Source organism: Centroberyx gerrardi, chromosome 7 (genome assembly GCF_048128805.1).
Source record: "Centroberyx gerrardi isolate f3 chromosome 7, fCenGer3.hap1.cur.20231027, whole genome shotgun sequence".
Classification (NCBI taxonomy): Eukaryota; Metazoa; Chordata; class Actinopteri; order Beryciformes; family Berycidae; genus Centroberyx; species Centroberyx gerrardi.
Window position 1 is genome coordinate 28,457,506 of NC_136003.1, and position 21,433 is coordinate 28,478,938.

A 21,433-nucleotide genomic window follows, 5' to 3' on the forward strand; every position below is an offset into this window, starting at 1 on the left:
ATAGAGATAATAAGAACAAAGCAAGCTCAACCTAGATAGGGTTTGCCATTTACTGACATGGTGATGAATGACTGGATTGTCCCAAATAAGGCACAGAGGGTGAAATCCTAATCTGGGCAGATCATGGTAAGGAGGCTGCATACTTGGAATGCTAGTGCCAAGAAATAGACTGTTTTGGACAAGCTGATTTATGACGTGACAGATGCAAGGAGCTCAATGACAGCTAAACAATACACAGACTACTCCTCTCTTCCCTACAGGAGCAAATCAGAGGCAGTATGCAATCTCAGAGCAGAAATAGGAAAGACTCAGTTTGCCGACACAGGGTCTGGTAACAGTTGTGAGTTGGGGAGAGATGGCATCACAGGGGCACTAGAGCTGCAGCCAGGACAGGAAGGAAAGGCAGCCACAGAGGCCAACAGGGCTGGAGGAAGCAGGGGAATGGAAACGGAGTAGAGGAAGAGTGAGTGGGCGAGTAGGAAAGGCATCGGGTGCCATGTGCTGTAGGGTGACTCAGATCAAGAGATTTGGCAGCGCCCCACGGGAGCGGAGAGAGAGAGAAAGACTGGCAGGGTCGCTGGAGGCATGAGATCACACTTGACCGCTCTCCCGGCGCACGCTCAGCACTATCTGGTTACAAGGGGAGGAAGCAGGAAGCGCGCAAGACGGACAAGAGGTGAAAAAGCCAAAGGGGAAAACACACCTACATTTCCAAGTCTAGATTAAGACGACAGACTGCGAGGTTGGGTGAACTGCGTCAGTCCAAAATGGTGCACCTCGTGACGGTGAAAGAGTTGGCTGCTGAAGGTGGTTCAGAGAATACACCAGATGCATTTCCAAGTGCACCCAAAGTCCACAAAGGCATAGTCTATATAGTCTGTGGACATTGGGATTCAGCCGATTAGAATAAACTTGATCTTCATAATCTACAATGGCCAGTGATGGGAAAGTAGAAAAGGCAATTAGCATCAAGAGGCTGCCATCTTTTTCTTTGGTGATTCATGTCACTATGATGGGCAGGGATAAGGTTAATAAAACATCAGCCCAATTAAAACTATGCTGTAGCTATGGTATCAGCATAATTTATAAACACTGTTGTAACAAGACAAACTTAGAGAATGCTTGATAGAAGAGTGCAGAATATAAAAATTAAGCCATGATCTGACACATCTAAACTTACTTAAAGTTATTAAAAAGCTACTTCAATTTGCTTCATATGGTTGTCATCATACGCCATGACAATAAAAATGTTTAAATATCCACTAACCTTCAGCTATGGCTATGCTCATTGATGTTACATTTAAATGTAGTAATGCTATTAATATAAAAATGTACTACAGACTTAATCCTAGTGCTCATGTGGGCCTGTGCAGGACTGTCGAGACTTGGACAGAAACCGCCAGCCAACAATCTGAAGAGGAGAGAATTAGAAATAAAGAGATGAATATAACTGGAATTTCATAACGTGGACAGATTGAATGACACTTGGCTCCAATGCATTTATTCATTTAATACTATGTTCAGGCTGCTCCAGCAATTTCATCTCAATCTTGCCCGCATGGCCGACATACAGATTTTTGTCTATGCATCTTTTGCTTGCTCCCCACAGAAACCGCTTACGTTTCATGCTCTGTTTAATAAATGTCTCAATAGACAAAAACAAATCCTGTCAGGAGGAAAGTGGCATGAATCAATTTTGGCTAGGTGCTTTTTTTCCCCCTCTCTCTTCTCCTCGGCGAGCTGATGGTTTTGTTCCTCCGGAGTAGCACACTCATCAACTATGAGCATTTCACTTCTGACAACAATGACATTCTTAAAAATCAGCCATTTCTCTACCTCGATATGAGACAACACTTTCGGCAATAGCCAACCTGGCTGGCTGCAATCACACACTTGAGTGAAACGCAATAAACGATAAGTCTGGGATGAGAAACTGCAAAGGTGACCAAGGCAATGATGGATACAAACACTGAGATTTATTCTATTACCTCTCTTTAGAGGGTACAGACTGTAGTCGCATCAGTGAACTTTGAGAAATTAAGTCCCATCAGACCATACCATATAAGATTCTTGCATAACCCGTCTTTAATGTAAGGTCATATCCACTCAGTCGTTTGTAGACAACATGGAAATTTGTTTATCGTGTGACAGATACATTATCATTGTGCTGCTATGCTACAGGTTCACAAAGCACGTTCCCTGCCTCTTTACCAGTGACAGCCGACTGGCAGCCCATGAACCACACGCAGCGCTTGGCCCCACATCAATTTGTCATCTGTATGTGGAGATTTGAACCCTCATTTCAGGACCTACATGCACCTCTGAAGTTCATAAGGAATCATTGGGAGGATTATGTTCTTATCTTCTACTTGAAGTTTGTATAAATAGACAACATAAATGTCTGATGAACACGAAGACGGAGACTCATGGTATGGACCTTCACATCATTAACATACCTATTTTTTGTCGATTGTCGCCTTCACAATTTGTCATATTTGGGACTAAGGAGACATCTAGCAATGTCACAGACCAAGAATTACTGTGGGGAAACTTCAAAAAATAAAAAAAATAAAAAGATTAGAAGCAAACCCTGTAGCCATCTTTTTTTTGTGACCAACCTTTTATTAGTTTTTCCACGCCATCCTCACAAGGTGGCATAAACATACAAATATACAAATTATACACACGTAAATACAAAAAAAAGGGGGGCAAGGAGCCATCCCCTTGCCAACCCTGTAGCCATCTATGTTATTTAGTTCTGAAGATGTCGTCACAAAAAATTACCTGACTTAATAATTTACTGAACATCCTCCAAGGCCTTCTAAGGTCTCGAGGACAATTGCAATAATCAACACATCTACTGTTCATGTATTTGTTGTAATTAATTTTTACCATAACTACAATACTTTACTCTCATCAGTCCAACATGGGCAAGTTAAATAACTAAATAAATGTAACGTTACCAGTCACACATGATGGTGATGATGCAAGTTCCCTCTCAGCTTGAATACAAGTATCTGAACATGTTATTTTGCTAAAAATGCTACTTCATGAGCAGCTCATAAGGTTAAATCCTCTCTGTCACGAACGTTTTCTATGTGACAGATACACTTTCTTTGCAATCTTTTGGCATCTACATTTTACATATTCTCCCTACATTTAGTAGATATTCAGTTGTACAGGCCCATCAAACCATATGTGTTACAGTATGAGAGTAACACACCTTCTGTTCTTCGTAGTGACTACATTGTTATTTTGGCCCCTAAAACCACCAATGTCAAAGGACACCATCTTTGTATCATCATGTCAGAGCCAGAGGGCCCAACAACCTGCAGCTTTCTGCTCTCCATCCCCATTTCTCTCGCTCCATCCCTTTCTATTTTCCTCCTCTCCACACAGGACCAAACACCACCTCCAGCAGGCCGCTCTACTCCAGACGGCCATGTTGCTAATAAACTCCCTAGCTGAGCAGCCGGCTTTGGGTCCAGGCCCCCTGCTGAGTGTGGGCAGAGGAACCAAGCCCATTCCCCTTAGTGCCTCTGCTGTGGGCTCAAAGTCGCTGCAGAAAAATAACATCACTTTCTTGCGACTTTTGCAGTGCTGCCAAGGTACAATTCATGAGTTACAGATTAATGGGGCTTAGATATGGTGAGTGATCTCGGTAATGGTGAAAACGCTGAAAACCCGCCACCGACTGGCAGCCCAGGCAGCAACTGTCAATCACTTTAAACATCTAAAGACCACTATTTTGGATTTGTGCGGATGAGAGCAGCGAGTATGGAAAGGAATTTAATTGGCATTAGCTTGCGTCACTCCAAGCCCACCAGCCAATCCACACTTCTCATTAATCGCCGCATGTGTGAGCGTTTCTCCAGAGCCACGTGTTGCAACAGGCCCTTCATCCATCACAGTTGGGCTACATAAGTCAACCCTGACCCTCCATCCTATTTCAGTAATTAATCAACATATTTTTCTGTTCCATCCTGGAGGGTCAGCCAGATACTACGATGCCACAGATGTCCTCAGGCTCTTGGACATTCCTGGAACTGAATTCATATCCAAGAGAGCCATATGACGGCCCGGCATTGTACTATTGTGAAATCGCTGTGGGTTTTTTTTGGTAAACGGGTTTGGCTGGTGTTCGGGTGGACATAAAGAGGGTTAATGGTAAAAAACACCCAGAGGGCGGGCAAGGATCATGCAGGGAGAACCCCCTACGGTGTAAATCATGACTGTCACGGTGGTTCCATGTGGTGGTCCAGCCTGGAGACCGATAATCCCCCCACCATCAAACAGAAAAACAGGGATTACGATCCCCAATCCCCACAGTCCCAAGATCCCCAGCCATTTGTTTCTGATGTTAATCTTTATTCCGAACAGATTTCAAATCCAAAATACAAGGAGGAGGGCAGGGCAGCTGATAGTATGGGTCACCATTGCTTCACTTTCTCTTTATTAATGAGGATGAATTGTGAAATGCATTAAATAACCACTTAACTGGGATTATTGATTCTCGTTCTTCCACTGCCTTGGGTAGAAGAGGAAAATAAAACAAAAAATATGTTATTCTGCTGATTAATATCAGGACAGCAAAGGGAAATAGAATGTTAACTTGTGTTTGTTTAATCTATTTAATACTTCTTTACCATGAAGACACAGTTCAGGTATTGATATTTCTCCTTTTGAGTCATCTATAGTACTATCATTAGGATATCTAATATGGGGAAAAAAAAACTCTCAGGTGAAAAGGTATGCTTTAACAAAGATGGACAAGAGCTGGAGAGCGGAAAAAACACTTTCGCACAACTTGAAGCACAAAGCCAAGTAGTTCAGTGAAATGCCACATTCCTTGTTTCTCTGACATTGGCTTGACATTGTTCCCTGGGTGAAGAGTGAAGAGGTCTGTTGGCCGGCCGGCGGTACGAGACATTTTTCAGAGAAGCGGCCGGTCTGTGGTTAAGACTCCGCAAGTGACTGATGGGGCAGAGCCAGGAGACTGAGACAACGTGTGATGAACACTAAAGCGGCCATGTCCCTCCCAGCTGGCCAATAGCACACAGCAGAGAGAAGTTGTAGCTGGCGTGACAGAAGGAGTCTGACGTATGGTGTGCAACACAGAAACTCTGATCCAATACCGACAGCATGGGGCCATTTATCACGGTGATCTTACTAGGCCTGCTGCCGTGGCTGTCCATTGCTGCGCTGTCACATTGACTCATACTCATAAGTGACACAGATGGGCCTCCGAGGATTTATTGTGAATGTGAGAAAAGGGGGGGAGCGGGGGTGCGTATTCTTACTTCTGAGAAAAGGATTGACAGGGTGTATGCAAGTTTCATCAAGACTTTCAAAATGAAGTCTGTTTAATACATTTTTAATGGCAGCTAGAATGAAATATAAGACCAATCTGGCAACAGGAACAAATGTGAAGATGAAGTGAAAACTCTCTAGACCTATTAGAACGTAGGTCTGCAGGACTGGGCTGATTTCTCACCAGAAAAACTTAAGGCTGGAGGCTTAAGATCCTCTATTAAACTTTAATCAAGACCTTTTTAAGCCTTTGAGTTTATATAGAATAGTTTAAGACATTTTAAGAGTAATTTCTTACCTGCAGTCTGCCTGATACAAGTTAAAAGATTGGCCTGCAGTGGGAATGAGCCACAATTGGCTCAGAATGGCACATACAGTACAATATTGTCTATATATGTGTTTGTACACAGAGTCCTGGACAATGCCTTAATATTAAATATTAAAATGGCTAAATATTAAATTAAAACGCTCTGTGACAGCGTGATGCTGAGGAAAATACCACTTCAGCTACATCATATAAAGAAAACAATACAACATTGGATATTATGGGCCAATTCATTGCCTTGGTTGTCAGGTGTATGATTAAAGACTTGAGGGTATACTGGATGTGGTGGTATACAATGTATGGAATAAAAATGGCATAAAATAGGCCATAAAAGCCCAGGAGATATGTACAAACCCTTATGATAGCAATAACAAGTCAACTGATTCACTGAACACATACGCAGCAAGGAGGAAAGGGAAGAGAGTGAAGACATAAAGAAAAAGATGGTCAGAATAGGAATGGGGGGAGGTGGGGGGAGGAGAGGAAGGAAATGGAGAGGGGAGGAGAGACCGTGCCTAGGAGGCATCACTATGTACTTTCAACCGTTTTGGAGCTATGCGTCTGTCAGGATGAAAGAGCGTCTACCTTAAGCATCATTAATCACCAGCATTCATCTCCATCAAGCAGCCATAATTAAAAAAGAAAAAATTAATAAATAAAGGCACGCATGAATACATAGTCACATCATTTCCAAACCCACCAACACTCAAACCTGCCTGTAATGAAGAGATTAAAACAATTAAGATACATGGTTACAAATTGCTTCAGAGTCCATTTATAAGGACAAACTGAATAGTCAGTGTATGTGGACATTTGGCAGCCTCTAAATTATTATGTTTGTCATGAGACACTACACAGCATGAGCCTACTCAGTGAAAAGTGACAGAACCTTATGGATGTTAAAACACAATTAACAAATTAAGATTAGAATACTTAAATACATCGTGACATCATTTCCAACCGACACCCAGACCCGTCTAACACGGACACAACAGCAATTAAAGATGAACGGAATTTTCCATGTAAACAACGTGGATTTGTTATAATTTCACTCGTACAGACATGGAGCATGTTGTTAGACCCCAGTGACTATGTTGAATGAATTTATTACCATCAAAGACGTTTGGAAGGTCTTCATTTTTAATGTTTACAAGGCTACAATGTTTACATCCGGATCTCAGCGCAGCAGCTTGGAGAAGAAGCTCCCGCTCCCTTCATTTGATTGACAGCCTAAGTTGCAGGTGTTTCAGGCAACCATACCAGCTGCTTCACCCATCGGCACATCATTTACTAGAATTTCCAGCTCAATATAGGATTGTAACACAAGTTAACGCAGCTAGACTAGCTAGCAAGCTAACTTACCAGTCGAGAAAGAAGAATGCTACCTCTGCATCAGTATGAAATGATTTCTCTAACTTCACTTTTCTCCACAGTGTCTCCTTTTATCCAGGAGTTTTCTCCACTCAACATTACGATCAGGTTTTCGTTTCTTTGCTCTCCCAAACTCAGCTGTGTCTCTTTCATCTAATGACATGGTTATTACGTGAGCAGAGAGAAAAAACAACCTGCCCTAAGCCCTCTATCTCCATACAATATTGTGTGCTAAATATTGTGTAAAACTCTGTTAATCATCTTTAACATACATGGTTGTAACCTGATTCAGACTCCATTTACGAGAGCAAACTGAATTGCAGGTGTAGCTAGTGTAGGAATGTAGACATTAGACAGTCTCTGAATTATAATTACATTTTTGTAATACACTGGAGAGAAAGTTGCTACAGTCTCTTTGATTGTATAGGAGCCCATGTAGCAAAAGATATTAGAAACACTAGCGCTGTTTTGTTTCATCATTCGAGTTCTTAAGAGGTTAAAGCTGCAATATGCATTTTTTTCCCCCATTAACATTATAAGTTTATCAGATATGTTACACATTATCAGTCTGAGTCTGTCTGTGACCCTGTGTGTACATGCCTAAATCCCCCATCCCCCATTTGCCTGAATTTGGAATTTCACTGATGTTCAGAACGTTTTGGGGCGTACGCCATTTTCTTTGGCCATGTCTCAAGGGCATGGCCAGCGGTGAGCTAGTTGTGGCTAACAACATGAGGCTAGTGGCCACAGTGCAGGGAAGTCATAGCAACAAAAACCCATATGGAGGAAAGCAGTAAGAAACAAAAGTAACCGCAATGTGCAGTAGACGAGGAATGTTCAAAAACACAACTGAACGCATCTGATCGCATTTTTCTGACTGCAAATTGGCTGCACTGTCCATCTGCTTTTTTAGTGCCTGTGGTGGCTTTATGGATGCCGGTTTCTTCAGCCTTAGACTAGATGCCGTTTCAAGGTAGACAGCTCATCAAGACGAGTGACAAGTGATGGGGCAGGAACGTGGCCAACTGAGGGGGAGGAGGGCGGGACTAACAATACACTTTGCTGATTCAAGGTGAAAAGCTTTAAATCAGTTCCAGCCTCTGAAGAATACATTCCTAAGCCGCTGAAAAGTAGAAGCTACTCGTTTGGATTTTTAAATTACAAATAACATTCATAACTCTGAGGGATGTAAGGCCAAGACTGTTTATTAATTAGTTCATTAAGTTTGTGTGTGTGCACGAGTGTGTGTTGTATGAGATAGGCATAAAGAAAGAGACTGTACTGAGTATAAGTGAGAGCTTATCTGCTGCTAACAGAAGCCTCTCCATCTCTTATGCGACTAACAGTCTTAGACTCATCACTGTCAGATCTCTACTCTGTCAACTCTGGATGCTGTTCGCGCCCCTCCGGGCCCCTGGGTCACTATCAAGCAAGCATGAATTCAACTTCCAGAAAGACACACACACACACACACACAAAACAAACACCCTACACCCACACACAAATACATATGAATAAATAATGCCGTCTCTCTCCTTGGACATGCCTTGCGTGCAAAAGTCAACAGAGGGAGCAGGCTTCAGGAAGCCAATGAGCCAGTCTGAGCCAAGATGGACTGTCAGGCCAAGAGGAAGTCGGTTCAACGGAGCGGAGGTCCTTGGACCAATATACTGAAGTGTGGACCAACGTAGAATGACATATTTTTGGACGTAAAAGGTGCTAAAACTGTTCCACAAGTGCCCAATAACCCAACACACAAAAGATACCGGTCTCCAGCTATTTCAGTAATTGTCTGAATAAGATGTTACAGTGAAAAACGTTGCACTCATAAGACAAAGAAGAATACTGAATTTGAAGTTGGTATTTTACAGGACAAAAATGAGATGAACAGCTGATTCCTGAAAACTGACACAGGCACAGGTGTCCTTTCCCTTCGCCTAAGACCTCTGCAACACAGGTGAGCCTTTCTGTTTTACAGGTGTTGTGACTTGAAAATGTCACTTCTGGAGATTACCCCTTTTTGAAGGAGCATAGAAATTTTAATAATTCACTGAAGAAAAGCTTTATTCATGCTTAGGAACCCTTTAACTAATATTGTGGCAATAGTCAGGAGGGCACAGTCTAGCCACAATGCACATAATGTACAATGTAAAGATGGAGAGGAATAGCAGTAATGCAGACAGATTAAAATAAACACAGCCACAAGAGACACATGATGCACAGTTTTAGGCCAAGTGTGGAAACAGTAGTGAGGTCTCATAAAACCCAATCTTCTTTACGGTCAGATTTGAAAAATCACACTGAAATAACAAGTGTAACCGTAGCCATAACTCTCAAAACACCTCTCATCTCATTCACAGTCCTCTCTAGGTGAAAGTGAAACACATCCAACACAGCAGCTTCTACTGTTAATTAGGTATGTGACCCTTGAGACCGCCATCTCTCTACACAATTAAAGATAGGACTGTAATGAGGGGAAGGAAGACGAGTCAGACGGAAGGAAAGGCAGCGGAGATGGGGTGAAGGTGGAGATTTGGGGGGGGGGGGGGGGGGGGGGATGTACCGCCACCTCTCCCGAGATAAAGTACAGGCGAAACCTTGCAGAAGTCAGTAAATTTTATAAAGTGGAAAAAGAATGAAGTTAGGGGTTCTATTCCCACTGGGGCCACCCATAAACGCTTTGGATAAAACCGTCCACCAAATGGCACGTTTGTATCTAAGGTGAAAAAGTTTGGGGTGTTTAACTATGTGACATTCAAATTTACATTCCACTGTGGAATGAAACCAACCCAAAGGGGACAAAAAATAGAGAGCGGACGTCTTTATTTCACTGCAGTACCACTAAATCATCGTCTAGAGTTGTCAAAGCCAAACTCGTCATTGTCAACCAAAGACTTTCGCATTACGCCAGCAGCATTAATGGGTTAGCCGGACTGTTTGTTGCAAAATTCAGGTGTAAAAGGTAATCATACATCCATTAGGTCATCTGCAGCATGATTTAGCAGGTGATTAGGCCGTTCCATCTGTGTGACTTTAATGGTCCGCTGAGGTCTTTCTGCGGAAAGCCTTGGTCGAATAACAAGGTCACATTTACCTTGGACCTTGTTTACACACACACGGAATGAAAACCCAAGAAAACAAAAAGATAGCAATGACAAAGTGATGCGACAAACCTATTGAAAAACCAAGAGCAGAGCAGACCACACACTGCAGGAGAGATTAATGAGGAGCAACTCGGGTACTTAGTCTGACTCTTACTTTACCATTTACACGGGCTGCAATAATAAAAGCAGATAATCAAGACTGGATTACTGTTGTTTATCCTAGAAGCAAAACCCCACACTTGTTCCTCATCATTAAAAGGATAAATCACGGTTAGTTTCAACCTGGGCCTTATTTTCCTAGTTTTTGTCATCATGACGACCGAGCTGGTGCCGATATTTTGAACACAACCAAATGTCATGAAGGCAAAAACTAAGAAAAAAAGGCCCAGGTTGAAAATAACCGGAATTATCCTTTATGGGGAACTGCTACAACCAGCAGGCTGTAAAGGTCTCAACAGTCATAACAGTACAGCAACAATCACTGAATATATACATGATCGAAATTAATAATTAAGGCGGCAGGGTGTGTCACAGAGGTCACAAAGTTCAGAATGCCAAAGTTGACTGCACTTTTTCTCTTTACAGCTCTAGAAAGCAATAGTGGAATTGAGCATAGAAACTCTTAATCATACCAGTGCCTAATAATATGGCCATATTTTCAAACCATAACTCACAAAAACCTGTTGCAGGCAGGCAAGCAGCTGTATTTGAATGTGTATTCACAGGAAACTGGGAGGAAAGGAAAACACAGTCACTTGTCAAAGTAAACAATGATTAGCATCCATTTGCTTCACTGAGCCTTTACGACTTCCAGCAGGGTGCTGTTTCCAAGAGGTTTGCCTAATTAAAATCTGTAATATGCAGTCCTGCTCCTCAAAAAAGAAACCATTATACACCTAGGTAAAAATAACGAGCAACAGCGTGCGGTGAAGATTTATGACGGGCCTGGGACATATCTGGGGAGGAAATGAGAAACGATAATTTGCCTGTGGTTTAATAGGACGATGGCTATTTCACTCCGCCCATCATTCTAACTATTGTAAAAGAGGGAGAGGAGAGGAGGAGGAAGGAGAGGAGAGGAGAGGAGAGGAGGGGAGGTGAGGAGCAGCTGCTGCCAGGGTACGGGACATTTTCCCACCAAATTAAGCTGATGATAGACCTTATGAAAAATAAAGGAATAAATCAACTAAGAAGACCTTTCATGAATATGCTATATTTCATGGTGTAATTGAAAAAGACACTGAACTGTCCATTTTTATTCTCCATTCTGGGGGGGGGGGCACTGTGGGTCAGTGGACGGCACTTAAGCGGCCGCTCCCTAAGGAGTTACAATGGAGCATCGTGACCCAACTACCTCATCGATTCAGTTAGAGGCCGAGGTGGTCGGTCGGTCGCTGCAGCGGCAAACACACGAACACACAGCCGAACGCGCGGCGAGCTCAAGGTCACACCGGGGCCGGGTGGAGACGTCTATTGTTAACCTGTCCGTATTTTAAAAGTGGGCATGGACCGCTGTTCATTTCATGGGAATCACGTTCGTTTGCCCTCAGCCATCCGGCGAGCGAGACCATTACATCACTCTGAAATGTCCTTGTACCAGATAACCAGCTTTACACTCAGCATGTAGATTTCTTTTCCCCTCCATCAACACACAAAGGAAGGACTTTGTTAAAGCAGCGAGGGGACAGATGCATTTGCTTTATCTCACACGCCGAGAAAAGACGCACACAAACAACAAAAACTCAAGAAATAGTCCCTAAACTTTATATATTATGGAAGGAAACTGGTGCAAGTACTATTGTATCATTTTTGAGGAACCCATTAGGTGAAATACTTCTGAAATAAAGATTAGGCTACCGGATGTGTGTGAGAAACAGGAATGATAGATGTTGCATGCAAACAGTAATACTAAGGTAAAACAGAAATCACATGGCAGTTAGAAAGTAGCAAACGGTGTACCACAGTATTCTACAATGGTTGATGTCACATAGGCTTGGGCCGATATTCGATATTATTGAATAACGCGATATTTCGGGAATATCGCAATATTTTCCACGATATAGAATACCCCCACCACCCCAGAAATTTTATGTAATTTAGGAGAAATAAAAGAAAAATACCGCCCCCCAAAAAAAGAAAAAAAAAAACTGAAAAAATAAATAAAATAAAATCGACACATGAATCGTATCGTGAGATAATCATATCGTCCCATCCCTATTATCTAATATAAACCAATCTTCATAATGAATCATATTCCCAGTTTATCTGTAACAAAACGGGCTGGAATAACTAACCAAATCTATTACTCCAATCTATTGCATTTATACGCAAAAACAATCCGTTCAGCCCTTCAATTATCCCTCCATGACCTCCAAGTCGCCTTGACAACTGCTCCCTCATCTCCAGTCATTCCAGAGCAGCATCATCCATCTCCTCCCTGTCCTGATCCGCTGCTCTGATACAGCTTCCTGCTGTCGTGTGGAGTGGACTCCCCTCGCGCGGCGCCCAGCTCAAACACTTCTTCCTGCTGCGATAATCTCTATTAAACCATCTGCACTGTCATCTCCCTACAGCTCCGGCCCTCGCCGGCGGAGCCGCTGCCGCTAGACTACAGCACCCTCTCTCCTCAGCGCACAGTTTTAAACACTGCAGGTGCAGCGGCGCCTTGGCTCCACAGACCCTCGTTCTCTGTTGCACTCGTGATGCTCTTCTACTAGCCTGCTAATTTGTTGTTAGCATGCTTGCTTGCTAGCGGCATCATGGAGATAGAAAACACTCTGACGAGAAGATTACTACTCCTCCCAATTTAAGCAGCGATGTTTGGAAAATATTTGAATTCTCAGTGATTTACTCTCATCTTCTCTGTGCAAATTTGACACAAAACACCTACCTAAATATTAAGAAACAGAAAAATGGAAAAGCCGCATCTTGTGAATCCGAATAGAATCTATTTGGAATGCATTGTTCATTCACTGTGCCCTGCTTTCATGTTTCAATATTATGTAAATCTTTGCATTAATATTCACAATTCAGGAGCGTCCTGGTGGCTCAGTGGTCTAAGGCGCATGTCATCTAACTGTGACATCCTGGGTTCAAATCCAGCCCAGCACCTTTGTCGCATGTCATCCCTCTCTCTCCTCAATCTTTCCTGTCTCTCTTCACTATAGACTCTAATCAACTTTAATAAAGACTCTAATAAAGGCAAAAATGCCCCCCAATAAATTTGAATTTCAGTCAATTCATAGTCAAATTTGAGATTTAGGGGCAACTGACAGCCCTAACAATGCAGCCTAGATGACATTCAGTTTTATTAGACGTAACCTACCACACTGTTCTCTATAAGCCATTTTTATCTGTTCACCTATCCTGAATAAGCCATTTTTGAGAGACCATAAATAAGCTATTTAGCCAGTGTTAAAAGTCTATTCTTTATTTTATTATTGTTTATTATTTGAGTTCAGTGCCTAATCTGATCAAATTAATAAATTAACAGCCAAATTCTAAGCAGTATGAATGACTAAATTCAGTGCAATTTGGTTTTCTACTCATATCGGCCAATTTAATAAAGTTTGATCATATCAGTTCTGAAAAATTGGTATTGGTGCACAATTGAAGTGCAGCAGAAGCTTCTCACACCGTACATGAGCATGAAAAGACACCCTGTGGTTAAGAACTGTTTCAGTGGGTGAGAGCATTTATTATTTGAGTGTATTGGCCATGCTTTTTGATTCTGTTGTTTCTTCCTGGTGTGTGTTTACTTGTGTGAGCATGATGAATTCAAGAGAAAGGGCAAAACACATGGTTGTTCAAGTGGCCTTTTTATAAAAGCCGTTTTGATACTGCAGTATAACTTCAATTTTCCTAGCCTCACATTCTGATTATTCTGGTTATGAGCCAAAAAAGCAGAATGAACCAAGTATGCAACAATGTAAAAACTGTGCACAGTCGATGACTTATTTGCTAATGCATGAAATTACAAGTGTATCAATTGCAAATTGGACTCTACAGGCTGTTTTGGAAAGAATCCTAAAACTTGTATTGTATTTTGAATCAGCTTTGATCCAGTGTTTCAAAGCATTTCAGTCATATGAACATTTCATTAACCGCTTCTCCCTGGTAGCTCAGATTACAGTCTTACATTACGTTGGGGACCTGGTGAGCAACCTGCAAAATAATTAGGTAAAGTAGGATGGATTAATAACAATCTCAGGCTCCGTGGGCGAGAGGGGGAAAGATACCCGCACAAAATGAGTTATCGCTGCATTCCTGTGGCCATATTTCATAAGAGCGGGACAGACTGGGCTACACAGACTTACACACGTTTACTGAAATACCCCCTGTCTCTCAGTTTCTCTCTCTATGGCTCGAGCTTGTAGAGGAAAGAAAGCTCTCCTCAAATGGTTGAACAATTCAACTTAAGCATGCCTTATGTTGGGATGCTATTAATTCTGTTTAACTGGGCAGAGTTAAAGACTGGAATGTGGAAAGGGCAAACTCAGAGAGACACTTCCATTACTGAGATTTTTTTTTAAAGAAAATTACAGTAAAAAGATACGAGTAGCCCTCCGCAGGGAATGGGCGTTGACGAATGGCTACTTTAGCCCAAAGGTCACTGAAATTCCTCTTTGAATTCATCATTGATTAATCAGTTAATTAATCAATCAGTTCTGACCTGTGGAAAGGCGCAGGGCGGGTCATTTCTGGGAGGATTTGTGGATTTATTGGACAGGCAACAACTCTGCCTCTACTTCCAAATGAACAAAGTTCTACTGTATTTCAATTCATGAGACAGTCACGTAACACTTTGTGTGGTTTAACAGGCACACACTTTAATTCAAATATCTGCATGAAGATAAGCAGTGAACAACGCAGCGTAAGCAAAAACTACCTTTGAGCCCATATACTGCATCGATTTCCCGTCACTTTGCCCACGCCGGGAGAAAAATGAATCGGCCGTTTAAATTACGGTGGTTGTCCAGCAGGGAAGACCACAGCAACCACTGCTCGGCTAGTCGCTGTGGCGCTGCAATTGAGATTCAAAGAGAAAACTTAGCAGGGGACAATCAAGGACACAGAGGTTTGATTGAGGTCTCGGGGATCTCTCTGCTAGAGCTGAACCGACCCCAGAAAGACCCCACTGTCGCACTTTGAAACTTAATCTTCACAATCAAAGCTGTGTAAAGGCCAGGTCAAGCACTGAACTGCCAGTTATGCAATGGTCTGCATCATCCACCGAGCTAACAAATACTGTAGATATGCGAGGGGAAATCCCCGAGCCGTACAAAAACCCAGTTGGATGGATGGCGGGATGGCGGCGGCTCGGTTGTAAGATCTCTCAGTCGGGGTCCGGAGATAATGCTTCTTCTCCTTGGTTCTTAAGAGAGAGGGAATGCCTTTCGCTTGGGGACTGAACGCGAGAATCAATCACCGGCAGATCAAATCTCAGTCAATCGATCTTCTTAAGAGCTTTCACGGGCTGGGTTGAAGAAAATGGCTGTTATGACATCTCCACAGCATGATATTGCTGATCCGTAAAGTCAATACTGATTAAAGCAAAAGGTCAGACCTGATGAGCCCTCAACCAGGCCGCTTTGGAACTTATTATTATGGAGAAATTCGTCTATCTCTCTATGAAAGAAAACTGCAATTTACAATCAACGGGCTTTATAAAAATGACAATGCCTAATGAGAGTTTGATGTGCATTACAATCTTCAATCAACATCAAGCTGGGTAAAAGACTCGTGGTGACTGGTTTTGAGAGCTGAGTGAAATATATCACATTAAAATACTAGATTGATTACTGTGAAAATCATTCAGATTTCAGCTCATTTAAAAAAAACGACAATTCGAGCGTGATTGGAGTTTTTGCTCATTTCCTGCATTCCCCTAGTGTTTTACATCACCGTAGATCGCTTGTGGTGTTCCTGAGTGCGCTCATTAATATTAGTGTTCTGATGCAACTTTGCAACACGCTCATTTACAGTGATGGACTACCTTTAACAACTGAATTAGAAGTAAATCCAAAGTTGTTTTCTCTGCCGTTTCCAATTGAATGGGAGTGAATGAGCTTGAAAGGTATGGCAAAAAGGATTTAGAAATAAAGAATTAACATTAAAGGGATGGAAAAAATTGCAAAAAACTCATCAAACTGGAATTGTCCTTTAACTTTGTGGGAATTATACCTCTATCCATGAGGCTCCCTAAGCTGATTATGTATATGACAGTGAGTTGAGCTGACAGACAGGATGAGGACGTGGGCCTGAGGTGTGGAACTAAAAAAAAAAAACATTTGTGGATCCTGCCAGTAAATTAAATTGTGTCCTTTATGTAAAAATGAGGAATAAGGGTCAGGCAATCTGTAGACAACAATGCTCAATTCAAGGAACTAGCCGCAACAGGTTGAATAAAAATATTGGCCTAGTCACATCAATGTAGAAGTTACTGACAGAGGTTTCCGAATGGTGGCTACTGAATAATAAACTAAACCAGGTTTCAGGTCCAGCGTTCCTCTCACCTTTCCCCATCTCTGCTCATCGCACTAGTGTCCATCAGGAATGCTGCTAGAAACAGGTCTAGTCATCTGAATAGGGACAGCTGTTCTGTCGCCTAAAAATAACCCACAATCTGTTGTCCACTCCAAACAAAGCGCTGCAAAGCGCTGTGGAGCAACCATCTGGGGGAAACCTGCCAAAGCTGGTGAGGAGATTCACACGCAATATCTAAGAACATCATGTCCTGACAAAAGTTACGAGGGGAGGAAGCCACCGAATCAGGTCAATGAGTAGGAGCTGTGCGTTAAGCCTCATGGCTGCTGGAGCCTCCATTCTTGAGAATCCAAAGTGTCTGGTGCAACCACTGTGACTTGTTTGTGGTATTTCTAAAAACCTGGGTTGATGAGGCAGACAGACGCACACCAGCAACAACAGAGCCTGTTGTGACTGCTGGGTCAAGATAAAGTCCAGGAGAAGGAGAGGGCGGAGGAAAGCTTTTAAGCCTGTGTGGACAACAATCCATTCTGCAGGACACACAAGGGAGAGCCGCCATCCATCAATACAACATCTCCCTCTGTCTGGATCACTCTGACATCGGCCCCTTGGTTTTGTGTGTCTTTGCCTCCCTTTCCCTCTCTCACTATATATCCACCAATCACCCACACAGGGATTACGGCTCTGTGGAGTGACGCCATAATCAGGCTGCTCTTTAATCTTCCCTCTCTTCATTTTCTAAACTCTAAAAATGTTATGGCTGCAGTAATGTGTCCAGTATCAATCCAAATGATTCCCCTGGCCACATCCAATTGTCTCCCTTATCATAGCATAGCCCAAAAATAACACGTTGCTACACAGCCTTCTAATGGGTTACGCTACATTAGTGGTGCGGCCAGAACTCCACACCGCACATCACTGCTGTACTGTACTGAACCCTACATGCCACTTAAGGGTGGGGAGAGCAGTATGTGCAGTGCTATGGTAGGTATATAATAATATTACTACTCTGAGTCCTATTCTAAAACATTACCACAGCATGGCATTAAGCCCGTTATCACTGGCACTTCTAGACACACAAAGAAAACCTATAGTATAAATATAAAAAGGAAGATTGACAATCTGCCCAGTCTTGATTGTAAAGAAGGACTTCAAAATTGAGATTTGGTGGTGACGGCAAGTGAAAATGTAAATTATTAAACAGGGCATAATAGAAAAAAAGTATAAAATAGTACAAGAGTTAAATAATGAGAAAGAAGAAAGAAATATCTACCTGCTGAACACAGGCTTAGATGTTCAGTAGAACGTATTTACAAATTGTTCAAATTGTTCTCTCTCTAGACTGCCACACTATGAGGCTTAAACAAAAAAAAGCAATTAAGAATTTTAATTATGCTTTTTTACCTTTATGCATTTGATTTCTTCTCACTTTTTATTTACAGGGGGAAGGTTTTGCTGTTTGCCAGAAACACACTGCTTCACATTCATACAGTTACACACATTCACACCTGGGAGCTGCCCAGTGCAACCACAGCTTTCTGCTGTTGGCCACCAAGCAGCTCTGCTGGAGCAGATGGGAATTCACCGCCTCACTCAAGGGCAGATCGACAGTAGTTGCTGAGAGAGAAAAACGTTATTCACCCGTATTTTCCCAGTAGGACCTGGGATTCAAATCAGCAACCTTCCAGTGAAAAGTCTGCTGCTCTACCCTTTAGGCTACAGTCCACCAGCATCTTTTTAAACACCGCAAAAGTGAAGACAGAGCATAAAAAGTCTCATTTAAATTCTATGCAAACCGATACTGGAGATATTTCCAGAATGGTTCATTTGATGTAGCTTGTGTCAACTGTTTCAATGTTATTGAAAATTTGTACTGTAATGAGTCATAACTAAAGCACCGTGTGACTCATTCAGAACAGCGGGATGGGGAGGAATCACAATGACATTGGCCGTCACTTAGCTGGAACAAGACGACATCTGGCTCCAGACAGAGACATTATCGTTCTTGAAAAAAAATTTAATAAAAATTGCGGTGCATAATGTTGAGACAATTAACATAAACTCAGTTAACTCCAGTCTAGTGAACAGGCATTACTATTCTGTGAAACCAACACCCATAATTCCACAAAAGAATGGTCAGAATTATATTTCATAAATGCCCATTTTCCATTTTTCAGCTGCTAACTTTTAGAATGGCTTCACCGAATGAGTCCACTGAAGCCCGGTACCTCTTGAGGACCTGAATGAGAGCGGTCCGTTGTAGGGCTGAAACGATTCCTCGAGAAACTCGAGTAACTCGATTACTAAAAATCATCGATGCAAATTCTTTGCATCGAAGCTTCGTTTAATCCATATAACTATATACACACTCAGTGTTTCGCACGGATGATTATTACTGTTGCACAACGCGCTGGAGAAAGAGAGAGAAAATAGCGAGGGGCGAAGAGAAGAGACAGGCCAGAGAAAACGACAGAAAGTGTCCAAAGTTTCGGATCCAGTGTTGCCAACTTGGCGACTTTGTCGCTAGACTTAGCGACTTTTCAGACCCCCCTGGCGACTTTATTTCTCAAAAGCGACTAGCGACAAATCTGCCGACTTTTTCTGACCATGGGAAGCAATGTTAATGTGTTGAATCCCAAAGCATTTGGCAATAAATTGGTTCGGCTGATGCCGGTTTTCTCTACTTGCTTGTCTAATCCAGAGAGGTCTGACGATCACACCGTTTCCCACACACAGCGTAGCTCCTTCCCTCCGCTGAGAGCAGGGACTGTAGGATAGGGTCCACTTGTAATTGCTACCGGCGTACGCCGAAACTGGCCCGGGTGGGCGGAGTCAGCACTTAATATTAAAACGGGATGAGATGAAGGCTAGTAAAGAATGCACGTTAATTATGGCTATATGTAATGGCTAGTTAAGAACGTAAATCAATATGGTGGCTAGTTATGATGTCCCTAAGTTAGCTAAGTTTTGCTCAAGAAAATAACCACAGAAAATAAAATGCTGCAGTCAATTTGTGAAAGCCTGAGCTTCATTCATGTTATTATTATGATAGTCACACACACATACACATACACACACACACACACACACACACACCTACTCCCCTCACAGTGATGCATAAAATACCCCAGAAAGCAAAATATCAGGTGGTGTAAGTAGCAATTGGAGCCTAAAATGCACCAGTCCAATACAGCAGGTATATTCAGTTTAGTTTGATTGCAGTGAGTAGGGTCAGCAGGTGTAGGGCAACCCTTCAACATAGTAAATAAATGTACATTAGCCAGTCTTATGAACTTGTATGATATTTAGGCCTAGTAATAAATATCAATAATAATAATTATTTCACCTCGTTTTCAGTAAATCACAGTGTCGTATGGACAGCTTCGTGCGGACAGCTTTTCTCTTTTGTATATTTACTATTGCTCTTTAATAAAGCAAAAGTATTTCTTATCCGATTACTCGATTAATCGATGGAATAATCGGTAGAATACTCGATTACTAAAATAATCGATAGCTGCAGCCCTAGTCCGTTGTAGAAACAGACACTCGGCTCAGTATTGTGGGAGAAAGGCACCTTGGCCTCTTAGCTCAGCTCACTATGTGGCAGCCTGGGCATACAAAGGAGGTAAGGTGGGTCTTGGATGGGGCAGATTTTGATAGCCGTCCACAGGGCCGAGCAACACTGATGAGAGCTGCTGGCTGAGAAGAAATAGTCAATTATTTAGACTCATCATTCAGAGTCTGGGCAGCGTCTCCCAGGCCAGAGCATTTGACCCAGCCAAGTCAAAGACAAAGGGTGGAGCAGAGCAGTGGAGAGACGCTCCACCCGCTGTATGCTAACAGGAGCTGATGAATGTTTTATCAAAGCTCAATGATTTATGATTTATTTAAGGACAGGTCCAGCAGGGGAAGAAATCTAATAAGACTTCATGGACAAAAAATATATATATATCTACTATATATAACTATCCCCACAAAACATCTCTCAATGTCTGTAAGAAGAACAGAGTGAAAACTAAAACCAAGAGACTTCTTCACCAAACAGATAAGCACGGTAGGTATCTCATCAGCTACAGCTGACCATTTAAATTATGGCATGCCTAGATTTTATTGACGTAACTTTTACGTTTACAAGGTCTGCTGCCATGTCAGTGGTGAAGAAGATGAGATAGAAACTAAGATAATTCCAAAGCAAAATTATGCAAGCAATAATTATGGAAATAAGCAAATCAATATCTAATCACAATAAGTTACAAAATCTCACTACTGGGGCTGACATGTATATTGTGCAAGCTGATTTTATGTCAATGTTAAAGAAAGTTAATGGACTTTGAAAATATTGATTGTACTTTTCACCCTAGAAAGGTTTTTTTTGTTGGTTTTGCCAGCATCTGGATATGTGAGACAAAGGTGAGAAGCTCTGAAGCAACAAGAGAGCAGGGTTTGGTTTGATTTGAACTTTCAAGCTTACAGCAGAACTGTTGCCAGTAAATGATGAGGCTAAAAATCAAGATGTGCAACTGAGTCATAACTATTCAGGAAAATGATCAGTATTGAATTGGTAAATGCTCTGGGATTGACCAGTGCATTGCAGAACCCTGCTTGGGTGTTTTATCATTTCTACAGAAAATATTACCGTCCAGCACAGACAACACTGAAAGCCTTTTCAGTGTCCACTGCAATTTAATTCTCTACTGGTCAAAGTCAACTTAAGTGTTACATACCAATTTCCCTTAGGAGACGCGATAAAAAGGGAAAAAAATTGCAAAACTGCAATGTAAACAAATTGACTAGAGATTACACATCAGCAATATTTCAATTTGCTTACATACAGTAA

The 21,433-nt window shown here is 42.0% G+C and overlaps 1 protein-coding gene across 1 annotated transcript in view; it reads right to left on the minus strand.

The window, feature by feature from the left end:
* slc38a12 (solute carrier family 38 member 12) overlaps nt 1–21,433 on the minus strand; it is a 63,553-nt gene that overhangs the window by 21,198 nt on the left and 20,922 nt on the right. The window lies entirely within an intron of this gene.